Source organism: Saccopteryx bilineata, chromosome 3, assembly GCF_036850765.1.
Source record: "Saccopteryx bilineata isolate mSacBil1 chromosome 3, mSacBil1_pri_phased_curated, whole genome shotgun sequence".
Taxonomy (NCBI): Eukaryota; Metazoa; Chordata; class Mammalia; order Chiroptera; family Emballonuridae; genus Saccopteryx; species Saccopteryx bilineata.
This window is the reverse complement of record NC_089492.1, coordinates 197,641,698-197,654,011: the sequence shown is the minus strand read 5'-3', so window position 1 is coordinate 197,654,011 and position 12,314 is coordinate 197,641,698. Positions and strand designations below refer to the sequence as shown.

The 12,314-nt window shown below is 41.6% G+C and overlaps 1 protein-coding gene and 1 pseudogene across 1 annotated transcript in view; one reads left to right on the top strand and one right to left on the bottom strand.

Moving 5' to 3' along the window:
* GMDS (GDP-mannose 4,6-dehydratase) overlaps window positions 1–12,314 on the bottom strand; it is a 797,768-nt gene that overhangs the window by 467,059 nt on the left and 318,395 nt on the right. The gene's annotated exons all lie outside the window — the stretch shown is intronic.
* LOC136328697 (large ribosomal subunit protein eL33 pseudogene) lies at window positions 4,458–8,503 on the top strand (annotated as a pseudogene).

Here is a 12,314-nt window from a genome sequence, read left to right as displayed (position 1 = left end):
TATACTATGTGTCCTTTTGTGATGGCTTGTTTCACATGTACCTTTTCATTTCTTCTGGACACTACCTAGGAGTAGGGTCATTTGGTAACATTAAACTGCCATGATGTTTTTCAGTGCAGCTACAGCATTTCATATTCTCACCATTTGCGGCTACAGGATTTCATATTCTCACCAGTAGTGAACGAGGCTCCAATTCCTCCACACCCTCTCCAACATTTGTGTTACTCTATAACTGGAAGTCTGTGTCTTTAGATCACTTTTGCCCATTTTCCCCATTGACCACCACCACCAACCCTGCTTCTATGAATCTGTTCATTTTATTTTTTAGATTCCAAATATATGTGAGACATTAAGTATGTCTTTCTCTGTCTGACTTATTTCACTTAGCATAATGTCCTCAAGGCCCATCCATGTTGTCACACATGGTGGAATTTTTTCTTTTACCATTGATGGACACAGGTTGTTTCTTACCTTAGCTATTATAAATAAGACTACAATGAACATAGGAGTACAGAGAGCCGAGTGTTTTCATTTTCTTTCAATAAACCACAAAAAGTAGAATTGCTGAATCATTTGGTAGTTCTATTTTGGATTTTCCAAGAAACCTCCATGATGTTTCCCCTAGCAGCTGCACCAGTTTACATTTTCACCAACATTGCAAGTAGTTTACCAGAGCTACTCCACAAATTCTCACCAACAGTACAAGTAGTTTACCAGGGCTACTCCACAAATTCTCCCTCATAACTTCTCTTTACATACTGTACTCAACCTCAAAGTACAGATTTTTAAAGAATGTACATTTTAAAAATTCCGAAATCTACTATAAACCGATATACAGTGTGTCCATAAAGTCATGGTGCACTTTTGACTGGTCACAGGAAAGCAACAAAAGACAACAGAAATGTGAAATCTGCACCAAATAAAATAAAAACTCTCCGAGTTTAATACCTATACAGTGCAGTTCGATGTGGGCTCAAGCACAGATTTTTTAGGGCTCCTTAGGTAGCTATCCCGTATAGCCTCTACAGACTCATCACTGACTGATGGCCTACCAGAACGGGGTTTCTCCACCAAACTGCCGGTTTCCTTCAACTTCTTATCCCACCCAGTAATGTTATTCCTACGTGGTAGCGCTTCGTTATAAACGCGCCAATATTCACGTTGCACTTTGGTCACGGATTCGAATTTAGCAAGCCACAGAACAACACACTGAACTTTCCTCTGTACCGTCCACATCTCGACTGGCATGGCCATGGGCTGCTCCACTGTATACATGGTGTTATGTCATCATCTGCGCATGCGCACATGCTGTCACATCATCCTACAGAAACTGGGAGGGTTTTCCTTTTATTTGGTGCAGATTTCACATTTCTATAGACTTTTGTTGCTCTCCTGTGACCTGCCAAAAGTGCACCACGACTTTACGGACACACTGTATATCAGCTTCACAGGGGCAGGGGCCTTCACTATTTCTGCTCACTACTAAATTCTATAGAAGGACATACTAGCCAAAATGCACCAGGAATTTAAAAACAAAAAGTCATTTGACATTTGAAGAAAAGTTCTATTTATTTATATTTATGTACAATAAATTAAATAAAAAATATATTTAGCTACCTTACAATTGTTAATAGAACTATTATGCTCTAAAGCCCTGGTAGTAAACCGCGGCTCACGAGCCACATGCGGCTCTTTGGCCCCTTGAGTGTGACTCTTCCACAAAATACCACATTTGGGAGCTACCTTGATAAGGAATGTACCGACCTATATAGTTTAAGTTTAAAAATTTGGCTCTCAAAGGAAATTTCAATTGTTGTACTGTTAATATTTGGCTCTGTTGACTAATGACTTTGCTGACCACTGCAGTCTAAAGCATAAATAAATTGAAAAAGCATTTGAATAAAAATGTTAGTTAACAAAAATCCAAACAGCAGAAAAGAATTTCATAACAAATTGATGAATAAGGCCCAACTCCTTTCAGGTATTTCAGTTGAAACAAAAAGAAAAATCATGGATGAGTTTAAAGAAAAGGTAGAATATTCTCAGGGGAAATGAAATGGCATTAATACTGGGGCAAGGCGCACCACAGGCAGTTAGGAACTGCAATGCGAGGTCTGACAGAATAATACATCAGACTTGCAGGGAAACCTATTACCATAACCTCCATTCAAGTCTATGCTCCCACTACAGGGGCTGATGATAAACTGAAAGCTTTGATGCAAGGGTCCAAGAAGAAATCAACGATACAGCAAAACAAGACAAGCTGATTATTATAGGCGATTAAAACACAAAAGTAAAAATAATGTTGAAATCAGGCAAGGGATCAGCTTGTGGATTTCCTCAAAACCAACTACCTGTCAGTCACATAATATATACTTCACACAACTGAGCAGATGATGTACACAAAGACATCACCAGAAGGCCAATATAGAAATTATAAATTATGTACTGGAAGCAGGAGATGAAGATACTGTATTCTCTCTGCCAAAACAAGACCAGGAGGTGATTGTGGTGCTGATCACAAACTTAAAATCAGTCATTAAAGAAAAGCTGAAGAAGCATACTGAAGGAATCATAGTGTTAAACATAATGTAGAGGTGATCCTAATGGATCTGAAGACCAGGTAAACTTAATTAATTGAGAGTAAGAAGAATTGCGAACTGAAACTAGAAATATTATCAGGGAAGAATGTAAAAAAAACAATGCCAGAAGTAAAAAGAAAACAAAGATGTAGGCTGACCTGTGGGTTGCAGTTGCTAGGGCACAGACCCGGGATACTGAGGTTGCCAGCCTGAGTGTGAGCTCATCAACATGAGCCCAAGGTCACTCACTGGCTTGAACAAGGGATCACTGATTCGGCCTGAACCTCCCCAGTCAAGGCACATATGAGAAGCAATCAATGAACAACTAAAGTGACACAACTACGAGTTGATGTTGATCATCTCTTTCTTCCCTCTCTTCCTTCCTGTCTCTCTCTCTCTCTCTTCCTCTCTAAAATCAATTAATTTAAAATTATAATAAATAAAGATGGATGACAGTAGAACATTAAAATGTGTTAAAGACAGTTGAGAGACAAAAGTTAAATGTAACAGAACACTGAACAAAGCTTTTTTTTCTTTGCAATTCCCTAATGACATGATTTTAAGCATCATTTTTACCATTTATAAATCTTGTTTGTTGGTTCTGTTTAGATCTTTTTTAAATCGGGTTGCACATTTTATTTTAAACATTTTTACTTTTCAATTACAGTTGATGTACAATATTATTAGTTTCAAGTGTACAACCTAGTGATTAGACATTTATATAACTTACAACACCCCAATAAGTTCAGCATATAACTGACACCATAAATAATTGTACTATTATTGACTATATTCCCTATACTGTATTTTATATTTCCATGACTATTATGTAACTGCTTGTTCATTTATTTTGTTTTTTAGATTCCACATATAAATGAAATCATATGGCATTTTTCTTTCTCTGTCTGACTTATTTCACTCAGCACAATACCCTCTAGGTCTATCCATGTTGTTGCAGTTGGTAAGACTTCATTTATTTTTTTTTTATGGCTGAGTCATATTTCATTGTATATAAGCAACACTTCTTCTTTATTCATTTATCTATCGATAGACATTTAGGTTGCTTCCATATCTTGGCTATTGTATATATATATATGCAACAAACAGATGAATGCATATGACTTTTTGATTTAGTGCTTTTGGGCTCTCTTCCCTTCCCTTCCATTTCTTTTCCTTCCTTCCTTCTTCCTTTCTCTTAAGCGAGAGAAAAAGCAAGAGACAGGAAGGGAGAGAGACGGGAAGCATCAGCTTGTAGTTGTGGCATTTTAGATGTTCATAGATTGCTTCTCATACATGCCATGACCAGGAGGATCCAACCGAGTCAGTGATCCCTTAACTAAAGCCAGTGACTTTGGGCTTCAAGCCAATGACCTTTGGGCTCAAACCAGCGACCATGGAATCATGTCGATGAACCCACGCTGAAGCTGATGACCTTGCACTCAACCTGGTGAGCCTGTGCTCAAGCTGGGTGAGCCCAAACTCAAGCCAGTGACCTCGGGGTTTTGAAACTGGGACCTCAGCATCTGAGGTTGAGGTTGACACTATATCCACTGCACCACCACTGGCCAGGTTATATGATTTTGGGTTTCTTTGGGGAAATACCCAGAAGTGGAATTGCTGGGCCCTTCTTTGTCTGTTGTTATAGCCATTGTTTTTTCCCAAGACATACAGATGGCCAACAGGTACATGAAAATATGCTCAACTTATTAATCATCAGAGGAATGCAAACCAAAACCCCAACAAGATATCATCTTACACTTTTTAGAATGGCTATTATCAAAAGACAAAGAATAACAATTGGTGACAAGAATGTGAACAAAAGGGAACGCTTCTGCATTTGGGTTCCTTGTGGGAAAGTAAACTGGTGTAATCACTATGGAAAACAGTGTGGAGCTCCTCAAAAAATTAAAAATAGAACTACTAAATGATCCAGCAATTCTACTTCTGGGTACTTATCGGAAGAATATTAAAGGATCAATTTCAAAAGATATATGTACCTCCATGTTCACTGAAGTGTTATTTACAATAGCCAAGATCTGAAAACAACCTAAGTGTCCACTGATGAATTAATGGATAAAGAAATTGTGGTATACACACACACACACATACACACACATTGAAATATTATTTAGCCATAAAAAAAGAAACCTTGCCATTTGCAACAACATGGATGGACCTTAAGGGTATTATCCTAAGTGCAATAAATGAGATAAATAATGAAAAATATCATATGGTCTCTGGGATATATGGACTCTACCCCCCTAAAGAAAACTAAACAAGCTCATAGATATAAAGAACAGATTGGTGGTTGCAAGAGGCAGGGTGTAGAGGGGGGAGAAATGGGTAAATTATTTGTTTTTCTTAGTTTAAATAAACTAAAAATTTAAGAAAAAAAAGCCACTAAATCTTAGAACTCAAATATCTTCAATAAGCTCTCATCAGCCCTTTTTAAATTCTGGATATGCATATCCTAAAGTCATATGGCTACAGCCTTGATCATTCTATAGTCTTAATCACTCAATAGATTCCTGACCTCTATACTAAGTATCTTAAGTAGTTTTTTCTGCCATCTTGGAGCTTGGGGAGGCCTGCTGGAGACAATACTGGGGTGATGTGGGTCTCTGAGTCCAGGCCACGTCAGTCGTCCATTCTATGACAAATATGCCTTGTGGTCCAAGGCCTTTTTTGCTAGCTATAAACTGGGTCACAAGAACCAGTAGGGTACACAGTGTAAGGTATTTTCCCTGCCAAGGAAGAAGAAAGGGCGTAGCCACGAAGTGTGTAATAATAGCAAAAGCTTTATTTAGTATAGCACTTTCCGGACAATGTTCTCTGGTCCCGGAGGACAGGGGCCAGAGAAGTCGGGTGGATGAAACTGCATGGGGAATATTTAAAGGGTCTCTAGGGTGGAGGCGAGTTGATATGACATGGCGAAATCTCACTGGCTGATGGACAGTCGCTCTTTTCCAAGGATTCCTGGGAAGTTTCCTTTGGCGCACATGGGTGTGGGCAGTTCTAGCCAAGTTCCGAGGTCTGGTTCCTCACGTGACCTTCCCCCATTGCCCATTGCCTTATATTCTGACCTTTTGTGTTAAATAGGTACACCGCTATTTGTCTGGCTACTTCCTGCTGGTCAGAGGCATCATGGGGACAGGAGATTGGAAGGTGGAGCTTTTGAGGGGAGTCAGGAGGAATATTTGTTTGACCATGACTCGAGAAACTTCGCGGATGCAGTCCTGTAAGGATTAAAAAAAAAAGAGGAGCAATAGGAGGATTTGCTGGGTCCAGCCTTTTGGTGAGCATGACATGGGTAGGGCCCAGTAATTCCAACTGCCAGCGGTCCTGCATGGGGACAAGTTTGAGGTGAGAGATATAGTTAGAAATGAGGATAGTATTGATTATGGGAGAGCCCTTGGTAGTGAGGAATGGTAGGAATAAGTGGGAAGATGCTGTCAGCTGGATAGTGGCTTTACGACTGTGTAGAATGTCTCAACCCAGGAGGGGTACAGGGCATGATGGCATAATTAAGAAGGAGTATGAAAAGGGGATTTTGTCCAAACTCCATGTCAGGGGTGGTGAGCAAAGGGGAATAAAAGGGGTCCTATCCACTCCCATAACTGAGACCTGTGAGGGAACTAGAGGTCCAGAGTGTGATGGCAAAACAGAGAAGATAGCTCCCGTGTCCACAAGAAATGAGATGGACTTACCCGCTACCTGCAGCATTACCCTGGGCTCAATGAGGGTGATGTGGGTCTCTGAGTCCAGGCCACGTCAGTCGTCCATGAGGTCTAGGAGTTTGAGTGATGCACCCACCTGCCTGGCATGGCCTCCAATTTAGGTGGCTTGTCCTCCATGTAGAAGCGCTGAGGAAAAGCCTGTTGCCCAAAAGGGGCAATCACTCTTCCAGTGATTGGGCTGATTGCAGTCAGGGCAGGGCTCAGCGGGCAGCTGCGGACAGGGGCCCTGCCAGGACCAGTGATATTACTTGCCACATTTAAAACAAGCTCCTGGTGGGATTCCTCCTTGCGGCCCAGACTTGGGTTGGGCACCTCCTGTGCCTTGCACCTGTGGCTCTGCAAGCCTCAGGGCTGCCACAAGATTCTGGGATTGGAGCGTTCCTTCTGCTGCAAGTGGGCCTGGTGAGTAGCCTCGGCCTTTTCCTACTAGCTGCAACCATTAAAAACTTTAAATGCCATGTTCACAGGTCTCAGATAGGGGCTTGGGGGTGAGAATAAGAGGAGGGGCTCCTGGGGAGCCTGGCACCCAGATCCAGCTGGAAACGTTGGAGCCAGAGGCAGGATAAGGCCAGGTGTTCCTGCAAGAAGACCAGGTTGTGCCGTGGGGTCAAGAAGTCCTGCAAACCAGTGTAAGGGCCAATGGCTGGTGAAGGGTGACCTGACGGAGGAGGGGTTTAAGAATACAGAGGAGAAGAGAGGGGCCCCTGGCCAGCAGGGGAGGAGAAAGAGAGACTGGTATTTGCAGGTGAATGAAAAACAGGATCCTGTGAAGGGAGGGCAGGGGACTCCTGGAGGGAAGAGACCCGAGTGAAAGAGGTACGCAGAGGGACCAGAGAGAGGTCCTGAGAGAGGGGCGCCCCTGGGGGTCAGGCAGGAGGAGGAGAGAGTTGGATGTCGGCAAAGGAGGAGAGATTAGGAGCAGAGGGCTTAGTTGAGGTTTCTCTGGCCAAAAAGAGCTCGCGCCGTGTAGCAAGTGGCACAGAGATTAGGACAGGAGCACAAATACTAGAAGACCTGAATGTAAGGGATCTCCAGCCAGTTCCCAGTTCTTTGGCGATAGTTAAATTGGTGAGGGTGTTAAAATCTAAAGTCCCTTCAGGAGGTTACCTGGTTTGGTTATTCAGTGAGTTCTGTGACCTGGTCACAGCAGAGAAGAACAGTTTCTTCTTCTTTAGGGAGGGAAGGTACTTTAGGAGCCTGTGCCTCTATGGCCACCCTCAGTCCTCGAGTGGTCAGAGATGAGAATTGGCATCCCATAACTCAATCTCTGACCACCAGATGGTTAGGTAAAGTGGATGTGACCGGGACATCTCCACGGCACACACACACTCGGAATGGAAAAGACTTCCCTGACGCAGCTGTAGTTTCAGACAGGGAGTCTCAGTGGAAAGAACTGAGGGGAGGCTGGAGGCAGGGGACTTACTGCACCATGTGCTGATGTGGGTAGAAGGTTGGAGATCCTGGTTCTTTCTTGGAAGAGAAGGGGAGAGGAACGGCCCCAGCGGGCTTCAACTCCTCCCGGATTTCGGCACCAAATGTAAGGTATTTTTCCCCGCCGAGGAAGAAGGAAGGGTGTAGCCACGAAGTGTGGAATAATAAAAGCTTTATTAAGTACAGCGCTTCCCAGACGATATTCTCTGGTCCCAGGGACAGAGACCAGAGAAGTCGCGTGGACAAGGTTCTCTGGTCCTGGGAGACAGGGGCCAGAGAAGTTATGTGGATGAAACCGCGTGGGGAATATTTAAAGGGTCTCTAGGGTGGAAGTGAGTTGATATGACATGGTGAAATCTCACTGGCTGACAGTCGCTCTTTTCCAAGGATTCCTGGGAAGTTTCTTTTAGTGTGCATGGGTGTGGGTGGCACCAGCCAAGTTCCCGTGTCTAGTGTTTCACATGACCTTCCCCCATTGCCCACCACCTTACACACAGCTCTTCTTAAAATTGACAGTGTTTATGTTCCAGACGAGACTGAATTCTATCTAGGCAAGAGATGTGCTTACGTGTACAAAGCAAAGAATAACACAATGGCACCTGGTGGCAAACTGAACAAAACCAGACTCATTTGGGGACAGGCAACTTGTGCTCACAAAAACAGTGAATGGTTTATACCGAATTCCAAAGCAACCTTCCTGCTAAGGCCATTGGACACAGCATCTGCACAGTGCTGTACCTCTCAAGGATTTAAACTTATTGAAAAGTACATAGGTAAAATGGAGGAAAAAGTCCTTACTACAGTAAGGCATTAATGTGATATTGGATTTGTGAATATAAATTTAAAAAGTAAATAATCAAATTAGCTTTGAGATCTATTTTACAATTTTTATAACTTTAATCTTCTAAATTATTTGATGACACATAAACAAAATGCTCTAACATTCCCCAAGCTCCCTTCTGGCAGAGGGTGACAGCATAAGAGTTAATAGAAGGGTTATTTAAATCAGAGGTATTAAACCAAGAGCTTTAAAATACTAAACTGAGGGATTAAAAATATTTGTTACAGATAATCCAGAGATGACTACAGGATTTAATATTTGCTGCCAGATACTTCTACTCAGATTATGGGTAATTGGGGTGTTTCTGTACAAAAGAATGAAAAAGTTATTATAAAAGTTTAGTTGTGTCTTAGGAGACTAAAATAGAACAGAAACCTTATAGTCTTCATTATTATAAAGCAAGACTTTCATTTTATGACTATTATAATTACATTTGAAATGGGCACTATCTATATAACAAAGTAGGCACTCACTTTTGCATCTGAATAGCTAATCATGTTATAACAGACTAATCATGCATTAACAGACCATCTCAACGAAGAAACGAGACCTCACTGAAAAGGCTAGATGAGTTCGAGAAGCTACAGCATGGCCTTAGTTGTCAATACTGAAGGTCTCAGTTATCCATATGGGAAAGTTAATTAAGAAACAAAGCTAAAGATTCTAGGCAAGAAAAATAACTAGTTTAGGGAGATTTAATTGCACTAGCAACTGGCACAGGCAAGCGTTTGTGCATCACAATATACAAGAGACCATAACAACATCTTATGTGGGCAGTACAAGCCTGTCCAACTGTTTGAAAGGAGACTGTTCCTATGAAACCTTTTGTAAGCCTACATGGTGTCAAGTAAAGAAGCAATGGCCTGTGACACATATGCCTAACGGGTACACAACCTAAGTCAAGATGAAGTACAGATGCCTACAGACACAGTTCAAAGCCATGCTGGTGAGATGCTGAGAGAAGTGTAGGTCCCAGGAGAGAGCTCAGCAGTGCCGCTCTTCTCACTCAGCTCAGGGTGCACGCTGCCTCTGTAACAGCTGCTGCAAAACAAACACTGAACGCTACTCTCTTCACATTTTTTTTGGTAAAAGTAAAAATCCTCTTCATATTCCTTTCAGTTAGCAAAAACAGGTACGTACTAATGTAGGTCTTCAGTAAAAATGAAGCAGTGTAATGTAAACTTTCTAAATGTGACGATACTTGTAAACTGTTTTCTGTCCCTCCTTGCCTCCATTTCTCATGACCTACTATCTCTCACAAAAATAGCAAATGTGTATCCATTTTACAAGAAATATACAGAAAAAAACACCTAGGGCATGGGAGAAATATGCAAAAGTCTTATTTAAATAACTAACCCCTCACAAGAAATCTAGATGATTTTGTTGAATATATTTTACTGACAGCCCTGGAAAGAAGAACCAGAAGCTTAAAACAAACAAGAACTGATGGCAAATGGGGAAGGTGCATTCATTAAACATGACTAAGATTTAAATTGTGCTCAAGAAAGAACAAGCTGTGACCCTGGCTGATTGGCTCAGTGGTAGATCGTTGGCCTGGTGTGTGGAGGTCCTGGGTAAAATTCCTGGTCAGGGCACACAGAAGAAGTGCCCATCTACTTCTCCACCCTTCCCCCTCTCCTTTCTCTGTCTCTCTCTTCCTCTCCTGCAGCCAAGCCTCCACTGGAGCAAAGTTGGCCCAGGCGCTGAGGATGGCTCCGTGGTCTCCATCTCAAGCGCTAGAATGGCTCCAGTTGCAATGGAGCATTGCCCCAGAAGGGCAGAGCATCGCCCCCTGGTGGGCATGCTGGGTGGATCCTGGTCGAGTACATGTGGGAGTCTGTCTTTCTGCCTCCTCCTTGCTTCTCACTTCAGGCAAAAAAAAAAAAAAAAAGGAACAAGGTGTGGTTCAAGATCAAATCCAAAGTCACTAAGAAGTGCAACTGGATACAGAGCAGGCTGCGGGGAAACCCCAGCACAGAGGAAATGCAGAGCTGTGAGAGAACTGACAGTTCACCCTCTCGTTGCTGTGGACGACACAGGAGAGGGTCTGCTTCTCAAACTGCTGTTTAAAGCAGTGAGCTAGGGAACAGTGGGAAATACTGAGCTGTTCTACATTTAAGAGGCAGACTAAAATGAAGACAAGTAGCTAAGACTCATGAGCATTCAAAGTCATGAGTGATACTGCAAAACATACTATGATGCAAATGTCAGCAGATTACTAATATGTCTTTAAGTCATAGAAAGGTAACTGACAAATTCAAATCACCAAAGCTGTTGGATGTTGCTTCCATAATGAGAAATCTAACAAAAGATACAATAATGGGCAGAATCAATGCAAGATATGTCAAGGTAGAAAATAAAGGTGGCTTTGTGAAAGTTTCTCCTGCCTTGTGACTTCTAATGAATAAATAAGCACATGAGCAAAGAGGAGTAAAGGGGAAATCTGTGGATATAATTTTATCCAACTGAACCATCAAAGCTCCTTTCCAGCTGTCATTACCCCTGATTTCCATCTCACTTGAAGAGCATCCTTGATACTGTTCTCCCCTCCTAAAGCCCCAAGTGGTATCTCTTTCTGTTTCCATTGCCATTTTTCCAGGCCAGGTCAACAACCATTCACCCACACTGTTCCTTCAACTTGCAAAAAAAGGTTTCTGACCCAGGAACTCTGCATTGGTTGAAAGACGTTCCCTAGAAATCTACATGGCTAAACCCTTATATTTTATTCAATTTTTTTTCTCAAATGTTACCTTCTAAATGAGGCCCCAATCACTCATGCCCATGGCACTACTGATCCCCTTGGCCTATGGCATTGGTTCTCAAACTTTTTGAAGTCAGGGCGCATTTAAAATCCTACAAATAATTGTAGGCATACTATATACAAATTTCTGAGAAATATGTTATAATAAATAAGTCAAATATTAAAGAAAAAATATAAAGTTCAAGCATTATTTTATGGTAATTAAACAAAATAAATATGACAAAATTAAATTTATTCTGATATTAAAAAACATTTTTATGTTACATTTTTTGAGCTATGCTCTTTAGAATTTGTAAAAAAGGGGTTATAAAATAAAAAAGCGACAAAAAAGTTATCTTTTATATATATATAGATACAGTCTTAGTAAGATTTAGTAAATTTGGCAGATCCTGGCATGAATGTGTTAAGTTTTTTCATTCTTGTGTTTATGAGAAACATCAGCCTGATGTGTCCTAGCGATTTCTTCAATGTTTGGTCATATATTTGAAAGGCAAACTCTCATTTCCTCATTAATACATTGAAGAATTCCTCTCTTTTTTCTTGTGTTGAGTGCAGATAACCACCACCACACATATTATCTTAACTATACAATAAACAAAGGATAGAAGAAACTTGCCTCCAGTCTTTCTGGGGAACATGGCGGGTAGTGTAAACAATCCAGCACCACAGCTTAACAGCCTTTTGCAACCTAATCAGGCAAGTGAGGTGGGGGGTTGGACAGACTGTCAGCTTACAGCCAATTCCCCACACCTCTGTCCCCCAAAAACCTAAACTCCAAAAACTCTGTTGTTTTTTTGGTTCCCAAAAGCACTTATTTCTCTGGAATATCATAGGACACATCTGGAAATCTTCTAGGGCACACCACTATGCCCTGGCACACACTTTGAGAACCACTGGCCTATGGTGCTGATCACTTTCTAAGAGAACATATAATCCACTTGCCTGCCTATTCATTTATGTGG